Below are 19,571 nucleotides of genomic sequence, written 5' to 3'. Positions count from 1 at the left end.
GTTTTTTTGGAGTAATATTTTATTAACAACTGAACAATTAAAAGATAAATATGGAATATCAAATGACACAATATTTTCTTATTATCATTAAAAACATATTTAAAAGAGAAGAGGAACTAATTGAAGGTTGTTTGAATTAAGTTGCTTTGAATATATAATTACAGATACTTTGATAGTTAAAAAATTTATCAAAAATATGTATATTAAATTACAAAACTGAATAAAATAAAGAAATGTACGAATCAAAACAATGTTGGGAAAAAGATTTAAATATATAGATAAAAAATGAAACTTGGTCAGAACTATGTGAGGGAACTATGACAAATACAATAAATACAATATAATTGACTACATAGATTATATATTACACCTCAAAAGTTAAAAGAATGGAATCCCATAGGGTCTGAAAAGTGTTTCTGCTATAAACAGGAAATTGGTACATTATTACATTCAATTTGGACATGTGAAAAACTAAACATTTTTTGGGAGGAAATAAATTCAATATTAAATTGAATAACAAAAAATAAGATACCAAAAGACCCAAAAATCTTTCTACTAAGTAATATAAACAATAAAGATTCACAGTTAAAATTGGATAGATTTCAAAAACTATTCATTTTGATTAGCAGCAACAAAATAATGTATAATGATAACTTGGAAAATAGAAACACCTTTGAGAATACAATGCTGGTATATAGAAATGAATAAATGTATTCCATCAGAAAAAAATTATCTATAATTTAAGAGACAATTTTGGGCAATTTAAACAAGTTTTGGAACTATATATAAAGTGTATTAGTGGTCGCTAGATTCAAATCTCCAACTCTTAATGAGATGTGTTATATTCATTGAATTAATAAAAATTAGATAATATCTAGATGCCATTTTTCTTTTTTTTCTACTTTTTTTCCCTGCTTTTTCTTTCCTTGAGTTATGGGGATGGGGTGGGGAGAAAATGAAAAAATGTCACTAAATACATCTATGAATTATATATGTAAAATTTATTGACTTGAATTATTGTGACTGACTAAATAAAAAAAGGATATAAAACAGGAGAAGATGTGGCATTGTTAATCAGAGACAGGGTCACAGTTGCACCTAGAGAGCAGATAATGGTGGGCTCAACTACTGAGGCAGTGTGGATGTAGGTCAGAAATTAGGAAGTTGCAATCACTCTGATAATGCTATACCGTAGACCTCCCAGTAACCACCAGGAGGAGGGGGAGCAGATAGGTGTACAATTCACAGGAAGTGGCAAAAGCACCAGGATTGTTATTGGGAGACTTTTATCTCACAGATTCACTGCCCTCTGGGAAAAGCAGTTCCTCCTCATCATCCTAAATCTACTCCCCTGGATTTTCAGGATATCTCCCCAATTCTAATCTTCCTCAACAATGGGGACACTTACCTTCTCTATTTTATCTGTGTCTTTTATAATGTTATACATTTCTATAAGATCCTCTCTCATTCTTTCTAAATTCAAGCAAGTACACCCCCAGTCTCTCTTCATACGTTAATCCCCTCATGTCTGGAATCAACCTGGTGAACCTCCTCTGCACCACCTCCAAAGCCAGTACATCCTTCTTCAAATAAAGAGACCTAAACTGCACACAGTACTCCAGATGAGGCCTCACCTTGTACTTTTGCAGCGTAACATTCCTGCTGCTAAATTCAATCCCTCTAGCAATGAAGGCCATCATTCCATTTACTTTCTTGATAGATTGCTGCTGCAAACCAACCATTTGTGATTCATGTACAAGTAGTCCCAAGTCCTCTGCTGACAAGGACCTTGCATGGCAAATGGGCTAGGGCCATCCTTCACCACACCAGGGGTAAGTAGAACCTCAGTGCATAGTAGCACATGATCCCCTTGCATTTTGGTTCCATGCACAGCCTGATACAGTCTCACACAAGGGTGGTCATGAGGACGAGGGCCATGTTGGGAACACCCTAGCCTGCTCTTTCTGCAACTTCTACATGATGACCTTCAAACTCGTTCCATTTTGGATCTCCATATAAACCAGAAGAGTGCTCTGGTGAACATCATGGAGGAGGTTCAGCAGTACCAAGAGCACCTTGCACCCGACAACCAGATTCTTCCATGTTATTGAGAGGGTGCATCCTGCTCACAGACCCATTTTCTGGTTGTCCTCTGTGATCCACTCTGGCCAAATTTTGTTCCAAGCTTGAGGCCCTCGAAACCAAATCTCCAACATTTTCAGGTCCTTGGATCTGTGAAGGGGATGGCAATCTGGTCTGACCAGTTACCAAAGCATTGCCTCACTCTTCTTCTAATTTACTTTGGCCCCAGTCCCACTCAAACTGGCCGTAGATGCTGATCAGTCTGCAGATTGATCATGTCTGAACAGAAGATGGCGATGTTGACCCGATGCAGGGAGGCATTGACCTGAATGCCTCGATTGCCCGCAATGTCACTTCTTTTAAGCCTTGTCCTTCCTTTTTTAATTTTTTTTATTTATCACACAATGAACCATATCAAAAAAATATTTACAGATGTTTCTCATTAAATATACAGTGAAATTTTCCCCCTTTTCTCCCCCCCTTCCCACCCCCCTCCAAAACCAATAAATATTAAACATGTACAATACAATAAAACAACGTCTTCACACAAGGGGAAAACAAACAGGAAAAATGTGTCATCTACTTTTACAATCTAATCTAATCATTTTTATCATCTTATCATTTTAGGAGATGGAGGTCCGAGGCAAGCTCTTTCTGTTATGTCCCATGTATGGTTCCCCAATTTGTTCAAACAATGTAACTTTATTTTTTAAATTATATGTTATTTTTTCCAATGGAATACATTTATTCATTTTCATGTACCATTGCTGTACTCTCAGGCCCTCTTCCATTTTCCAAGTTGACATGATACATTTTTTTTGCACCTGCTAAGGCTATTATAATGAATCTTTATTGTGCTTTATTCTATTTGAGACCTAGTTCTTCACTTCTTGTGTTACTTAAAAGAAAAATTTCTGGATTTTTCGGTGTGTTGTTTTCTGTGATTTTATTTAATATCTGATTTAGTTCTTCCCAAAATGTATTCACTTTTGTTCATGTCCAAATTGCGTGTATTGTTCCCATTTCATTTTTACAGCGAAAACACCTATCCAATATTGTTGGATCCCATTCTTTCAATTTTTGTGGAGTGATAACCTGTGTAACCAATTATACTGTATCATACGTAACCTTGTGTTTATTGTATTTTTCATAGTTCCAGAACATAACTTTTCCCATGTTTGATTCTATATCTTTATAGTTAAGTCCTTTTCCCACTTTTGTTTGGGTTTATAGCTTATTTCATCATTTTCCTTACCTTGCAGCTAAATGTACATATTTGTGATAAATCTTTTAAATATCATTGTATCTGTAATCACATATTCAAAGCTGCTTCCTTCTGGTAATCTCAATGTGTTTCCCAATTTATCCTATAAATTAGCAATCACTGTACCATGAGTTATTCCATATTTGTCCTTCAACTGTTCAAATGATAACAAATTATTTCCCAAAAAACAATTTTCTATTCTCTTGATTCCTTTTCTCTCCCATTCTCTAAAGGAAAGGTTATCTCTTGTAAAAGGGATTAGTGGATTTTACATCAATTGCATTTTTGGTATTTGGTATTTTATTTTTTTCCTTTCTACATGTATCTTCTTCCATATATTAAGTAAATGATGCAATACTGGTGAGCTGTTATATTGCACCAGCTTTTCCTCGCATTTATAAAGTATATGTTCCGGTACCTTCTCCCCTATATTAACTAGATCTATCTTAGTCCAGTCTGGTTTTTCTCTCGTCTGGTAAAAATCTGATAAATACCTTAATTGTGCTGCTCTATAATAATTTTTAAAGTTTGGTAACTGCAAACCACCTTGGTTGTACCTCTCTGTTAATTTATCTAACGCTATCCTCGGTTTCTCCCCTTTCCACAAGAATTTCCTTATTATTCTCCTTAGTTCAACAAAGAATTTCTCTGTTAAGGGAATTGGTAATGTTTGACATAAGTATTGTATCCTTGGGAACACATTGATTTTAATGCAGTTCACCCTCCCTATCAACGTTAGTGGTAATTCTTTCCAATGTTCTCCATATTCCTTTAATTTCTTATGTAGTTCTTTTCTTGATTTCTCTGGTTCTATTGTTAGGAATACTATGATGTCATCTGCAAATAAACTGATTTTATACTCCTTCCCCTTTATTTTTATCCCTTTTCTTAGCAGCTCTGCCAATGGTTCTATTGCTAAGGAAAACAATGAGGGGGATAATGGACATCCCTGCCTAGTTGAACTACTTAATTTGAATTGGTTCGATGCATGTCCATTTACTGCTACGTTTGCCAACGGTCCATTATATAATGCTCTAATCCTGTTAATATATTTTTCTGGCATATTGAACTTCTGTACTTCTTTAAGTAAGTAGTTCCACTCTTCGTCAAAGGCTTTTTCTGCTTCTAAGGCAACTGCCACCGTTGGTTTTTTACTCGCTTGAGCTGCATGAAATAAATGAATAAGTTTACAGATATTGTCTGCTGTTCGTCTTTTCTTGACAAATCGAGTTTGGTCTTGTTTTCCTATTTTTGATACACAGTCGGCCAATCTGTTTGCTAATAATTTTGCTATTATCTTATAATCTGAGTTAAGTTAGGATATTGGTCTATATGATACTGGTGTTAATGGATCCTTCCCTGTCTTTGGTATTACTGTAATTATTGCTGTCTTGCATGAGTCTGGTAAGTTTTGTGTTTCTTCTACCTGATTCATTACTTCCAGGAGAGGAGGAATTAATGACTCTTTCCATGTTTTATAAAATTCTATTGGAAATCCATCCTCTCCTGGTGTTTTATTGTTCGGCAGCTTTTTTAATATATCCTGTACTTCCTCTATTTCAAACGGTTTTATCAGTTTGTTTTGATCCTCTACTTGCAATTTCGGCAGTTGACTTTTAGCTAAAAATTCTATTTGAACATTTTGCCCCTCGTTCTCAGTATGATACAATTGTTCATAAAATTCCTTAAAGTTTTCATAAATCTCTGTTGGGTTGTATGTGATTTGTTTGTCCTTTTTCCTTGATGCAAATACAGTTCTTTTAGCTTGTTCTGTTTTAAGTTGGCAGGCCAATATTCTATGTTTTTCCTCGCAATTCATAATACTTTTGCTTTGTCTTCATTACATTCTTCTCCACCTTGTATGTTTGTAATGTTTCATATTTTCTTTTTCTGTCCACCAATTCTCTTTTTCTTTATATCGTCCCTTTTCACTAGTTCCTTTTCCGTACTTGCTATCTCCCTTCCAGCTGCTCTATGTCCCGATTGTATTCCTTTTTCATCTTCGTTACATAACTTATTATCCGTCCTCTATTGAAGGCTTTCATTGCATCCCATCGTATAAAACCATCTTTAATCGATTGTGTGTTTATTTTAAAATATGTTTTAAATTGGCGTTCAATGAACTCTCTAAATTCCAGCCTTTTAAGTAGCATGGGGTTTCACCTCCATCTATATGTTCTTGGTGGGTTGTCCTCCAGTTCAATTGCTAATAGCAGGGGTGAATGATCTGAAAGTAGTCTAGCTTTATACTCAGTTTTCCTGACTCTCCCTTGAATATGAGCCAACAACAAAAACATATCAATCCTTAAGTATGTTTTATGCCTACTCGAGTAATATGAATATTCCTTCTCTTTTGGGTGCCGTCTCCTCCATATATCCATCAGTTTCATTTGCTACATTGATGTAACCATAAATTTGGCTACTTTATTCTTTTTGCTTGTCTTTTGTCCAGATTTAATGTCTCGTCCTTCCTGATGGATTCAACAAAGGAATATATGCAGAACACAAATAAGAATAAATTAGCAGCCATGGCTGACTTCAGACATAATGGGGTAGCTTGGAGTAAAACACAAAGTCTGCAGACACCGTTATTGAAGTAAAAACACAATGCTGGAGAAACCTAGCAGGTTAAACAGTGTACTTTATATCGCAAAGATAAAGATACATAATCAATATTTTGGGCTAGAGCCCTTCATCACCGTTTATGGAAGGGGAAGCTATTGGTTTCCCACCCATTGATTTGAATTGCATAACAGATGTCTGTGTATTGTGAGACAGTGAAACCTTTATGGAATAGACTTGAGGAACTTTTAGAAGCTATATTCAAATTTAAAATTTCACTTGATCCTATGGTATTTTTACTGGGTTATATTAATAAATTGAGTTTGGAATTAAATTTGGATGGGTTTCAAATTGCTTTGTTGAGATTGGCCTTAGCTGTGGCTAGAAAATGTTTGACAATTACTTGGAAAAGCGAGACTGATTTGAGTATTCAATGATGGCACATGGAAATGAGATCTTGTATTCCATTGGAAAAGATGATGTAATAGACATAATAATTATTCCTTCTTTGTTAATACCTGGAACCTGTATATGAATTATATGAGGTTGAATTTGTAATAGTTCTGGGAGTCTGTTCTCGTCTGTGGCCTTAGTTTCATACAAATCTCCAGAGAAGGATCTACTAGTCCTCCATATGCCCATCTATGACAAGGGTTATGGGTGTGAGATAAAAAAGGGTTTGAATGTTGTGGAATAGGGTTACATAGGTCATCACATTGTGGGCTGAGGGGCCTGTACTGGACTGTAATGTTCTATGTTCTGCAATATTTGGCACTGCAGAGGCCCAATATTAAATTTTAACTCTGATATCATTCCATCCCAAAAAAGATGGGGAACTTCAGTTTTGGTGATGGAGTTCCAATTGTTCACCACCTACCAGCTGTCTCTACCTTCACCCTCGCCTGGATCGTCCTGCTCCACCCACCCTCTTTTTCTTCTTTCTCTCTTCCTCACACACACATCTGGCACCTCCCAACTCTATCCTTCACTCTTCCCATTTGTCTCTGATCCTTCACCCCTCCCATGTTCACCAATTCCCACATAGTCCCTCTTTCACCCCTTCAACCCTCTTCTCCTTTTACTGGCTCTCTGCTCTTTCCACAATCAATCAGATGGTTTTCAACAAAAAATATGGACAATTCCTTTCCCCCTATTGATGCTGCTGGATGCAAGGTGAATTGACCACTGTCAGTTTCCCTTAGCATGTTAGTGAGGAGTGGAATTTGGAGGTGGTGGGTAGTTGATGTGAATGAGAGATAACAGGTTGATTATGGAAGGATTTGAGTCGATGGTCAGTGTGAGCTGAAGAGCCTGTTTAAGTGCCGTTTCACTCCATATCCCTGATGCGAGGGAACCGTTGAAACAGAAGGGATACCGTTTTCAGTGCCACTTGACACACTGAACGGCAGTGGAGAGATATCAGAAGTGGTTGGTTTGGGCCAACATTGACAAGTTGAGTCTGCACAGGTAAACTGTTGCAGGCACAGAGATTAATTCTTTCTGGGGATTGTTTGTTTCTGCTGAGCAAATGTTATTGAGAGAGATGAGAGAATGAAGCTGAATGAATTTATTCACTTGGGCTGCTGGTCACCATGAGGTCGAATGATTTCCTGCAACTTGACCTGAAATCTCAGACTTCCTTGGGTCAGGTGAAAAGATTTCACTTGATAGAATAGTTTGTTTCTCCCTCACAGAGATTGCAAGTCCCTTAGTTCCAGGAATTTTTTTAAAAAATTGATTTAAATGACCTATGTCTGAACAGTGGGACTGGGGTCATCAATGCCAGATACAAGTTGGTGCAATACCTCACACCACAAAAATTACATAAATCAAAGCCAGAAATTTTGGAAATGTGCTTTAGGTGTGGTGTAGAGATTGGAACCTCTGTCCACTGCATCCTGGCCATGTGCAAGGGGGAGATCCTTCTGGATGGACCTGGGGACATTCTGTGATGCATGATCAGTTGCAAAAGTCTGAAGTACAGGTCCTGGATGGAGGCTTTTATTAGCGAGGGTGGACAATGTGCCTTGAGTTGCTGGCTCACACTGACCCGGACTCGAACTGGGGGCAGGTTGTGACATGACAGCTTTTATGAGGAATAAAGGGGAGGAGTCAGGAGCCGGCCAGTGAGAGCAGGGTCAAACATACAAGGTCAAGGTATTTACATATATAAGTGGTTTCACCACATTCTGAAAAACATTACAAAAGTGGATTTTCCACAGGATCCAGAGTTGTACCTTTTGGGAGATGTTGGGGATGTGAGTTATAGACTGTCCAAATACCAAATTCAGTTCGTGAAGGCCACCTGGGTGGGAGCCAGAAAGAGTTTAGCGGTAATATGGAAGTCCGACTCCCAATTAAATATCACGCAATGGAATATAGAAAAATGTGTCTGGTGGTGGGGTCCTGTAGTAAGTACCGGAAATTCTGGCAGATAATGTGTGTGATGCGGATGCTAGTGGGGTGGTAGGTGAGGATGAGTTTGTTTTATACAGGTGAAGTATTGCTTCACCTGAAGGTCTTCATAATGGATGTCCAATCCCTTTACACCTCCATTCCCCACACAGAAGGCCTAAAAGCACTTTGCTTTTTCCTGGACCTCAGACCTGAGTGGTCACCTTCAACCACCATTCTTTTCTGCCTGGCAGAACTTGTCCTCACGCTTAACGATTTTTCCTTTAACTCATCCCACTACCTCCAAATTAAAGGAGTAGCAATGGGTACCCACATGGGTTCCAGCTATGCCTGCCTGTTTGTGGGTTTTGTGGACCAAAACACAGGCAAGACCCCCCCCCCCTCCACCTCAACTCTTCCTCTGGTACATTGACGACTACATCGGGTGGACTCATGCATCCATGATGAGCTCATCAATTTCACAGCCAATTACCACCCTGACCTCAAATTCACCTGGTCCATCTCTGATAATACTCCCCATTTTATGGATCACTCTGTCTCCATCTCTGGAGAATAAATCACCACTGACATTTATTACAAACCCTCTACCTCGCACAGCTACCTGAACTACACGTCCTCACACCCCTCCAAGGACGCCATCCCTTCTCTCAAGAACTCCAACTCTGCCACATCTGCTCCCAAGATGAGGTCTTCCAGCCCAGAGCAACTGAAATGTCTGCCTTCTTCCATAAACGTGTCTTTCCCTCCCCAAATATTAACACAGCCCTCACCTCCATCTCCTCCATTCCTCGCTCTAGCACTGGCCTCCTGCCCCTAGAAACAATAAACAGAATCCCCCTCGTCTTCACCTACCACACCACCAGCCTCCACATCCCACACACTATCCGCTGGAATTTTCAGTACTTACTACAGATCCCACCACCAGACACATTTTTCCTTCTCCTCCCCGATCAAAGTAGTTTTAAGAACTAAAGACAAGGTACAAAATACCCCTTACCAAAAAATTGGAAGGAGGGGGACATAACCAGAACATATGATACAGTGAACCTTCTACAGTTATACATTTATCACATTTAGAAGAGAGATTAGAGTAGAATTTAGATCATTGAACTTTGGAATAGTGGGCCCCGAGTACGACCTTCAATTGTAATAATGAGTGTCGAGCACAACGAGAGGATGAATGTGCTCGTTTCAGAATGGAGTCCCATGTAGTTTCAGAAATTAACTGTTGAAAATCTTGTTCTCATAGTTTTTTAAATTCTGTCCAGGGAACTATGCAGAGATCTTAAAATAATTCATAAAGGACTGATAACAGCTGTTTGTGGTCAAATTTAAAATTATAAATCTCCCCGATCATATTAGGTTCCAGTCCCTGAGGAAGCCTCAAAATTAAAGAATTCAAGGAGCTCCTAACCTGTAAATAACAAAAAAAGTGATGTTTAGGTATTATAAATATGGTGGATAATTGTTCAAAAGAGGCAAGAATTTGGTCAATAAAGAAACCTGCAACTACAAATCTCTGGTGAGTCCACAATGGTCACCTCATTACAGGAAGGATGTGGAAGCTATGGAGAGGGTGCAGAGGAGACTTAGCAGGATGTTACCTGGATTGGAAAACAAGTCATATGAGGCAAGGTTAGCAGAGCAGGGAAATTTTTCTTTGGGCTGTAGAAGGATGAGAGGAGACTACAAGATCGTGAGAAGCATTGATAAGGTGGTCAGCCAGCACCTGTTTCCCAGGACAGGAATGGCAAACCCCAAAGGATGTGGGTACAAAGTGAAGGGAGGGAAATTTAGGGGAGACATCAGAGATGTTTTTTTTGTGGAGAGAGTTGTGAATACCTTGCCAAGGATGGTGTTGGAAACTGAATCATTCGGGGCATTTAAAGGACTCTTAGACAGGCACATGGATGGAAGAAAAATAGCAGGTTACGGGGTAGGGAGGTTTGAGAACATTTTGTAAGGAATACATGGGTCGGCAAAACCTTGAGGGTCGAAAGGCCTGTAGTGTTCTATGTATAAGGAAAAAGCAGGCAGATGTCTGAAGAAAGACTGTGAGAGAAAAGGGGGAAGAATGGGAGGGGGAGGAGTCCAGACCAACAAACCAGAAGTGTTCATTGGACATGATAAAAGGAAAGGTGAGAATTGATTTTGGTTCTGTGCAAGGAGAGAGAGAGAGAGAGAGAGAGAGAGAGAGAGAGAGTGCAAACTAAATAAAAGTAAGGAGATGAAGATTGGCAGGGTGGTGGTGGTGATGGTGGCTTATAGAAAACCAGAGAAATTGATATAAGTGCAATCAGGTTGGATGGTGACCAGTCGGAAGATGAGGTGATGTCCCGTCCATTTGTAGTAATCTCAGTCTCTGAATGAGTTGGTTGTCCTAGAGTTTGGTGGTTGAGGGGTAGCAACTATTCCTGATCCTGAAGATGCAAGTCCAGTGGCATCTGTACCTCTTTTCTGATGGGAGCAACAAGAACAGAGGGTGTCCTAGGTGGTGTGGATCCTTGATGATTGCTGTTGCTTGACGACTTCATCGTTCCATGTAGATGTTCTCAATGGTGGGGAAAGTTTTCCCTGTGAGGTTCTGGACTGTGTTCATTACCTTTTGCAGGGCTTTCCGCTCAGAGGTATTGATGCACCCAAAGCAGGCCATGATGCAGCCGGTCAGCACCTGTTTCACTACATTTCTGTAGAAGGTTCCCAAGGTTTCCGTTGACCTACCCAGCCTCCGCTGAGGAAGTCGAGGTACTGATGTGCTTTCTTCATGATGGCATTATTATGATGGGTCCAGGAAAGCTGCTCTAAGATCGTGACTCCCAGGAATTTAAATGTGCTCACCCTCTCCACCTGTGATCCCCCAGAGATGCCTGGATCATACACCTCTGGTTTTCCTTTCCGAAAGACTGCAATCAGCTCCTTAGTTTTGGTGACATTGAATCAGAGGTCATTGTTAGTACACCATTCAACTAAGCTTTGAATCTCCCTCTAGTATGCTGACTCATCGGCCCTTAATTATACAGCCCACTCAGGTGGTATTGTCAACTAATTTGTGAACAATTTTGTTGTCGTATTGAGCCACACAGTCAATGGTGTAGAGTGAGTAGAGCAGGGGGATAAATACATTACTCAGTGGTGCTCTGGTACTGAGGCAGATTGGAGAAGAAATATTCTGCCAATCCGGGCTGACTGGAGTCTGGAAATGATGAAATCGAGGATCCAACAACACATGGGAATATTGACGCCCAGGCCTTGGAGTATGTTGATTAGTTTGGAGGGAATTATGGTGTTGAATACCAAACTCTAGTCAATAAATAACATCCTGATTCATGTATCTTTGCTGTCCATGTGTTCCAGGGTTTTGTGTCGAGCCAGTGAGATGGCATCTTCTGTAGACTTGTTGCACTGGGAGGCAAACGAGAATGGATATATGTCACCACTCAGACAGGAGCTGAAACTGAAGGAGAGTGAGAAAGACAAAAAGAAATACCAAGGAAGAGATTGAAATGAAATTTCAAGAACTGAGATGGAGACATCTTTATCAAGAGATAAAGAGAGATTTTTGTGCTTTTTTTTGTTTGTGATCACAAATAGAATTTTAATCTTGATTGAGAGAGAGGGAAAATGGATGGGTTTGACAGAAACCAAGAAACCAAAATGGCAAAGTTTGTGTCAAACGTCCACTATCTCCTGTTGTTTTTTGTAATTTTTATTTATTGCACGATGAACCTTTTCAACTATGCACAAATCTTTCTCATTAAATATGCACAATGACATTTTCTCTCTTTTCTCCCCCTCCAAAACCAAAAAATATTAAACATATAAAATACAATAAAACAACATCTTCACACAAAAGAAAAACAAACAAGAAAGATGGGTCATCTACATTTACATATTAATTCTGTTCGTGGTTATCTTCTTATCGTTTTAGGAGATGGAGGTCCAAGGCCAGCTCTTTCTGTTATATTTCATGTATGGTTCCCAGATTTGTTCAAACAATGTAATGTTGTCTTTTAAATTACATGTAATTTTATCCAATGAGATACACTTATTCATTTCCATGTACCATTGTTGTATTTTCAGGCTCTCTTTCGTTTTCCAAGTTGAAATTATGTATTTTTTTGCTACTGCTAAGTCGATCATAATGAATCTTTTTTGTGTTCTATCCAATTTGAGACCGAGGTCTTTACTTATTATGTTATTTAAAAGACAAATTTCTGGATTTTTTGGTATGTTGCTTTTGGTGTTTTATTTAATATCTGATTTAGTTCTTCCCAAAGTATATTCAGTCTTGCGCATGCCCAAATTGCGTGCATTGTTGTTCCAATTTCATTTTTACAGCGAAAGCATCTATCCGATATTTTTGGGTCCCATTCTCTTAATTTTTAAGGGGTGATATATAGCCTGTGTAACCAATTATATTGTATCATACGTAGCCTTATGTTTATTGTGTTCTTCATAGTTCCAGAACATAACTTTTCCCATGTTTTGTTCTTTATCTTTGTTTAAGTCCTTTTCCCAACTTTGTTTAGGTTTGTACCTTATTTCATCATTTTCCTTGCCTTGCAGCTTAATGTACATGTTTGTTATAAATCTTTTAATTATCATTGTGTCTGTAATTACATACTCAAAACTGCTTCCTTCCGGTAGTCTCAATCTGCTTCCCAATTTGTCCTTTAATTAAGCTTTCAATTGATGGTATGCAAACATTGGACCGTCAGTTATTCCGTATTTGTCCTTCAACTGTTCAAATCTTAATAAATTCTTTCCAAAAAAACCAAATTTCTATTCTCTTGATTCCTTTTCAATCCCATTCTCTTAAAAAATATAGGTTGTCTATTGTAAAAGGGATTAGTGGATTTTGCGTCAAAAGCTTTTTTGGTGTTTGGTAATTTAATTTCCTTTCTACGTGCATCTTCTTCCATATGTTAAGTAAATGATGCAATACTGGTGAGTTGTTATATTGCACCACCTTTTCATCCCATTTATAAAGTAAACGTTACAGTACCTTTACTCCTATTTTATCTTGTTCTATCTTAGTCCCACTCTATCTCCTGTTGTGAGGATGTGCCCTGTCATTGAGGTACAAACTGGTGAAACAATTCCCTGCTCCTCCTCTGTCCATCAAATCCAAATTCCAAAATAACATTCCATTGATTGTCATGTCCACAAACACAGAAAACTCTTTCCTTTGTTTGCCCTGTCAAAGCACACACTGAAGAGCCATCAATGCAGGGCCACAATCCAGTCAAGAAAGAGGGGCAAAAGAGAGTCCCTTTTGAGGCATTGGGGGTCCTTGGATCTCTCCACCTCCTCCGAGCCTGCTTCCTCTCGGCCTCTGTGAGCTTAGTAACCCCATAGACTCTGCCCTATTCAGTAATAAGCCCCAGCTCAAGGCATCCAAGCTGTATCTCTGTGACCCGTAGTTCTGAAACCCGAAGTGTGGGGAAGCTATCAGTGTCTGAAGCTCCCCAGGAGACTCACTAGCCATCAGTACTTTAACCAATCCCAGTAACCAAAAGTCATTTTCCCGAATGGTGCCAGCGCCCACATCCAACACATCCTCCTCCGCCATTTCCGCCACATATCTCATGATCCCACCACTAGACACGTATTCCCCTCTCCTCCCCTCTCTGCCTTCCACAGGGACCACTCCCTCTGTGACTCTCTGCTACCTCCTTCCCCACCAATTATCTGTTTGGGACCTACCCCAGTGACCACAGGTGATGCTCCACTTGTGCCCAAACCACCTCTCTCACACCATTCTGGGCCCCAAACAGTCCTTCCAAGTGAAGCAAATTTACTTCTGTATTTTCAGTGATGACGTACTGCATTCAGTGCTCCCATTGTGGTCACCTCTACATTGGAGAGACTGGACGCAGACTGGGAGATCGCTTTGTTAAACAACTTGGCTCTGTCTGCTGCAATAGCGTGGATCTCCCAGCTGCTCCCATTTCAATTCTCCATCCCATTCACTTGCTAAATGTGTGCCCATGGTTTCATGCACTGCCAGACTGAGACCAACCACACACTGGAGGAACAGCACCTCATCTTCCAACTGGGCACCAGCCAACCAGATGGCATTAATAACAGCTTTTATGGCTTTTGGTAAAACTCATACCCCCAACCCCCACTTCCTTTAGCTCTGCCTCTCCGTTCAATTTCATTCCACTCACATTGGGTATCTTTCACCAGTAAGTAACTCACTGACAGAGCAGGGTATCCTTTCACCAGTCAGGAACTCACTGACAGAGCAGGGTAACCTTTCACCATTCAGTAACTAACTGACAGAGCAGGGTATCCATTCACCAGTCAGTAACTCACTGACAGAGCAGGGTATCCTTTCACCAGTCAGTAACTCACTGACAGAGCAGGGTAACCTTTCACCATTCAGTAACTCACTGACAGAGCAGGGTATCCTTTCACCAGTCAGTAACTCACTGACTGAGCACGGTATCCTTTCGCCAGTCAGTAACTCACTGACAGAGCAGGGTAACCTTTCACCATTCAGTAACTCACTGACAGAGCAGGGTATCCTTTCACCAGTCAGTAACTCACTGACTGAGCACGGTATCCTTTCGCCAGTCAGTAACTCACTGACTGAGCAGGGTAACCTTACACCAATCAGTAACTCACTGACAGAGCAGGGTATCCTTTCACCAGTCAGTAACTCTCTGACAGAGCACGGTATCCTTTCGCCAGTCAGTAACTCACTGACTGAGCACGGTATCCTTTCGCCAGTCAGTAACTCACTGACTGAGCAGGGTATCCTTTCGCCAGTCAGTAACTCACTGACTGAGCAGGGTATCCTTTCGTCAGTCAGTAACTCACTGACAGAGCAGGGTATACATTCACCAGTAAGTAACTCACTGACTGAGCAGGGTAACCTTACACCAATCAGTAACTCACTGACAGAGCAGGGTATCCTTTCGCCAGTCAGTAACTCTCTGACAGAGCACGGTATCCTTTCGCCAGTCAGTAACTCACTGACAGAGCAGGGTATACATTCACCAGTCAATAACCTGATTCCTCTTGACCTCAGCTACTGCCCCACCAGCCTTCACATTCAACACATCCTCCTCTGCCATTTATACCACCTATTTCGTGATCCCACCGCTAGACACATATTTCCCTCTCCGCCTTCTGCAGGGACAACTCCCTTGTCGACTTCTCCCTTCCCACACATTATTCCCTTGGGTCCAACCCCTGTGACTGCACGAGATAGTCCTCTGTGACCACACCTTCCGCATCACCTTTTAGGGCCCAAACAGCCCTTCCAAGTGAAGTAGCATTTCACTTGTGAACCTGCAGGGGTCATCTGCTGCAACTGGTGCTTCTGTTGTGGTCTCCTTGACATTGGAGAGACTGGGAGATCGCTTTGTTGAGCACCTTGGTTCCATCCGCCACAACAATGTGGACCTCCCAGTGGCCTCCCATTTCAATGATCTACCTCATTCCCTTGCTGACGTCTGTGTCCGTGGTCTCGTGCTCTGCCAGACTGAGACCACGTGCAAATTGGAGGAACAATACCTCTTCTGAATGGGCACCCTCCAACCAGATTCGACATCTCTGGCTTTTGTTAAACCTTTCCCCTATCCCTCACCTTCTTCCCTGTTGCCTTTCCTTTGCTTTGTCACTCCATTCCATCTCCTTTTGCACAAACATGATGAATTCTTTTGTTCTTTTCTTGATATTTTTATTGAGGTTTACAATAAAACAGAGTTAAACAGAATGTTTTTGTAAGAAATACAAATTGTAATAAAATGGAAAGAAACCAGAAAACCCTTAATTCAAAGCCCCTACCACGATACGAGGTTGGAAAAAAAAACTAATGTGTGGATATCAAATGACGAGAACCTGGAAATAAACAGCACAGCATCGAAGGGATGAGAACCGTCAAACTCAGAGTGTGATAATGGCCCATAATGGGCCTCATGTCTGTATGAAATTAGTATTTGAATCTTATTTCATCAAAATTGCTCGTCTCGCTATCAATGAAGTAAAAGATAAAATTTGGTTTTGAGTTGAAGTCAATAAAACGTCATCATCCTGTAATGATCCAAAAAGAGCAATTCAAGGGCAAGGTTCCAACTTAACCTTAAGTTGTTTGGAAAATATTTCTCTAAACCAGGGCAAGTCCATAATATGTGAATCAAAGAAGCCTCAACAATTACATTTGTCACATCGAATGTGTATATCAGAGTAAAAACGAGACAATTTAACTTTCAACAAGTGTACCCTATGGACCACTTTAAATTGCAATAAGCAATGTCGTGCACAAAGGGAGATCATATTAATCAGATAACAAATAGAGTCTGAGAGCTCATCAGAGATTGAAAGATTCAAATCCTCTTCCCAGCGTCTCTTAATCTTAACTAACAAAGTCACATTTAAATCATGCAAATTGTTATAATTAAGAGATAGTGAATCTTTATGAGAAAGTTGTAAACCAAAAAGTAAATCAAGAGGATTTGCCTCGGTAATTTGCGGAAAATCAGGGATCTGAGATTGAACAAAATGGCTCACCTGCAAATATCTAAAAACAATGCATTTGGTCATTCACATTTAACCATTAATTGTTCAAAAGAAACAAACTTATTTTGAAGAAATAGTTCTTTAAAACATTTAAAGTCTAATCTGTGCCGACCCTTAAAACCTCTAAGCTGCAAAAAGGGTAACAATAAGGACTGGCAAGGGAAACATTCTGAAAGCTAAAAAACCTTCTAAATTGTGCTCACAGGTGTTGAGAGCCTCACCTTCTCCTTCAATATCATATCATTTGTTCATTTTGATTTGGCTGTGATTGCCTGCAGATCCTGCAAGGATTTCAGATCAGAGGAGCAATCCTCGTGACTCAGCTCCCATTCATCATGAAGGACACCTGAGGCTGGTTGTGTCCATGGTCGGTGACAGTGCAAAGTCATTGGACAACTGAAGCAACGGCTCCCACTTGCCTTTGCAGAGAGTGGTGAGTCATTACAAGTTACTGACAGGAGGGTGAACCAGATGCCAGACCAAAGAAGAGGGGGGGTTGCAGGGAGGGAGGATATCAGGTGAGGAAGAGTCTGGTAAAAGCTGTTTGGAAGCAATGTTTTAATCTGACAGTATGATCTGTTCAGACAGAACACACAACATTACAGCACATGTAGAGGCCCTTCAGCCCACTATGTTGTGCCAACCTGTATAGACCTACTCCACAACAATCTTTTTTCTGACCTCACACCCATAACCCTCTATTTTTCTTACATCCATTGCCAATCTCAGAGTCTTTTGAATGTCCCTTTTGAACCAGCCTCCACCTCCAACCCTGGCAATGTAACCTCGACACTCACACTCTGTGTCATAAAACTTACCTCTGACATCACCCCTAACTTTTCCACCTCTCACCTTCAACAGATATCTCTGGTATTTCCTAATATTGGGTGCTGGCTATCCACCCTACCTCAGCCCCTAATAATCTTAAATACCTCTAATAAGTAACCTCTCATCCTTTGGAATGCAATGATACACATATCACTCTCTTGATGCCAGAAGCAGACCTCTTCATCCTTTCATTCACCCTCAGACAAAATAAATAGTGTCTTGACTGAATGTCCAACCTTAATTCCTGTCATCTTCGGGGCCTGTGGTCTTTTAAACCAGTCACGACCCTTAATTTATATGGCGATCGACATCTGTCGTCAGATGCATCTCTGGATCAGTGGGAAGAAGACAACGTAAACGATTGGTGGGAACCTCTCAACTCCTTCAGAACCAAAATCACAGGGTGCCCTGTGTCGAAACACCTCGTTCCCATAATGAATGAATCAATCCATCCTGAACAGTCAATCACCATTACTCTGAGCCTGTTGCTTTCCAGTGACACTTGTCCTGAAATGACAAGAGGGTCTTGGTCTGTGTGTATCTCACGGTCACTGGTTTCGATTCCTTCAGTCCCATCCTGCTTGGTAAACATGAACCTGTTGGTTGGTGCAAAGAACCACCTCAGAAATGTATTTCCAGATGCAAATCAGTGGGCTTATTCATTTTAGTAACAAGATTGCAATGGGAGGGCCCCCAGCTCAAATTAAACCGGCCTGTACAACCTGAGAGGAAGTGGAAGAAGGACTGCATCTTCACATTAACACAGAGTTTCAGACATCTGTAGCTCTTCAAAGCAAATGGCTACTGAACTTTAAATGAGCCACAGGCTGTCACTGAGAGTTGGTGAAGTTTGATCCAGGGTTAATTCAAAACCTATGGGGACCTTGTAGACCAAAAGCAGTCTCTCCACTCCTTCCACTCAGTGCCCTGACACCCTCCCAGCAGGGACTCCATCTCTTTGATGCTGCAATGCAGTGGATTGAATACAGTGAGGCTCTTTTCTGTGTGAACGTGGAACAAATAGTGACATTATCGGTCGATAACTGATAGGTTTAGATACTCATGTTAACCCTGCATACATTAGATTAAAGTCTAATGCGTATTTCCACCTTCAAGATGATAACATTGAGATGGGGGGATAAAATTCATTCTCCAGGGGTACAGAGATTAGTGTCATTAATCTCTCATTCTTGATAAATCATAATCTCAATGAGATAGAGTAGGGAGAATGTGGAACTCTCCCAAAGAGGTGAATGAGTGGGAAGGGAATAGACGGAGATGTTGACCCAGTTGGACGGTGTTGGGGTGGCTGAAGGCTCGTGTGGAAACTAAACAATGGCATGGAAAAGCTGACCTGAATCTTCTCCAGTGTTGTATGTTCAATGTGAGTCAGTGCAACCTCAGAGTCACATGGGAGCAACAACATCCACGGGGCAGTAAATAAATCTCCCACCAGAATGTGGTCATATCCTCCAGGACAGGAAGAACACAGATTTGATCTAGAGAGAGGTTCCTTTCACTTGTTCCAACAATTTCACCCAAGTTGTTTCAGACATTGGTGAGACCAAACTTGGAATATTGTATGCATTTCTGGGCACCTAACTACAAGAAGGATCTCAATAAAATTGAAAGAGTGCAGAGAAGATTTACCAGGATGTTGCCAGGTCTTCAGGAGTTGAGTTTCAGGGAAAGAGTAAATGGGCTAGGACTTTATTCCTTGGAGAAAAAAAGAATGAGGGAAGATTTGATAGAGGTTTACAATATTATGAGAGGTATAGACAGAGTGGATGTGAATAAGCTTTTTCCACAGATTAGGGGAGATAAATATGAGAGATCATCGATTTAAGCTGAAGGGGAAAGGTTTAGGGGGAACATAATGTGGAAGTTC

At 40.4% G+C, this 19,571-nt stretch overlaps 1 long non-coding RNA gene across 1 annotated transcript in view; it reads right to left on the bottom strand.

Moving 5' to 3' along the window:
• Positions 1–5,969: 5,969 nt before the first annotated feature.
• Positions 5,970–19,571, bottom strand: part of LOC138764660 (uncharacterized) — a 44,063-nt gene continuing 30,461 nt past the window's right edge. The window contains exon 3 of the long non-coding RNA XR_011358278.1: positions 5,970–11,777. This is a non-coding gene — a long non-coding RNA (uncharacterized lncRNA). The remainder of the gene's footprint in view (positions 11,778–19,571) is intronic.

This window comes from Narcine bancroftii, chromosome 5, assembly GCF_036971445.1.
Source record: "Narcine bancroftii isolate sNarBan1 chromosome 5, sNarBan1.hap1, whole genome shotgun sequence".
NCBI classification, from domain to species: Eukaryota; Metazoa; Chordata; class Chondrichthyes; order Torpediniformes; family Narcinidae; genus Narcine; species Narcine bancroftii.
This window is presented reverse-complemented; position numbering and strand designations above follow the sequence as displayed.